Here is a 1217-nt window from a genome sequence, read left to right on the forward strand (position 1 = left end):
CTGCTGCTGCTGCTGCTGCTGCTGCTACTACTACTACTACTACTACTAGGCACGGTTCGTCCATAGAGCACGGCCGTGCAGTGACGCCCAAAAATTGTTTTATGTTCTATTACGAAAAGCACCCAAACACTTGAAATTAAAGAAGTCAGAAACAAACACTAGTCAAATATAGTATCGAAACAAGGTCCTCGCAGGTAACTGTCATTTATAGTGTCAAAAGCGCTGTAAAAAAAACAACTATGCCATGCCAAAGTCCACGCGCTTTAACTAAACGTAATAGGATATTCAATAGTGGCAATCTGACCTATAAATCGCTCTTTGGGATAACCCAAGAGATGACGACACTCGTAGCGAGTTCGGTGGTACATTAATATTAATAAGACGGCACATCTCAAATGTGCACCTGCGAAACATAGCCCACAGTACGCTGTATAAAAATAAACGCGATAGCCTGTACACTATTCTACGCCAAAATTATGCGATCCCTGGAGCAATCCAGCCGAGTGCTCAAGTGCATTGTGATTGATTCATTGTCTTGCCACCATTTTAAGCGACTCCGTGACCGTGAACCTGAGGGAGGTGAACGTGACAAACTTAAGTCACCGTCCTACGAGATGTGCTTTCGAATGGTTTTGTAGTGGGGTGATGAAAGTTATTACTTGAGTGTTTAGTTCCAATGCAGGATAAAGAAATTGATGTTTAGCTAACAAACAGATTTAGTTCTAAAAATCAAAGTGACCAGTAAGAAGAATGAAAATAAGAGCATAACGTCCTCCTCCACCAACCCAAGGATCCTAGCATCCTGTTTACTATGCCCTTGACTGTCTTCAACCTAGTGCTGTTGCTTAATTGTGCACGCCCACTTTTTAGCCCCACGAGCCGCCCCTAACTACTACTACTACTACTGCTGCTACTACTATTATTACTACTACTGCTGTTGCTGTTGCTACTATTAATACTACTATAATTATTATTACAGCTGCTCGGCTGCAGCTAACACTATGTCTGATACAATACAACAGTTAGTGTAGAAGAAGAAGAAGAAGAAGAAGAAGAAGAAGAAGAAGAAGAAGAAGAAGAAGAAGAAGAAGAAGAAGAAGAAGAAGAAGAAGGAGGAGGAGGCGAACTTCCCAAACATCCCCTTTTTCTTTCCGCTTTCTACATCTCCATATGATATCATAATGTCCATGTCCTCTACCTAACTCCTCGTCAATGGG

This window comes from Aplysia californica, unplaced genomic scaffold, assembly GCF_000002075.1.
Source record: "Aplysia californica isolate F4 #8 unplaced genomic scaffold, AplCal3.0 scaffold00927, whole genome shotgun sequence".
NCBI lineage: Eukaryota > Metazoa > Mollusca > Gastropoda > Aplysiida > Aplysiidae > Aplysia > Aplysia californica.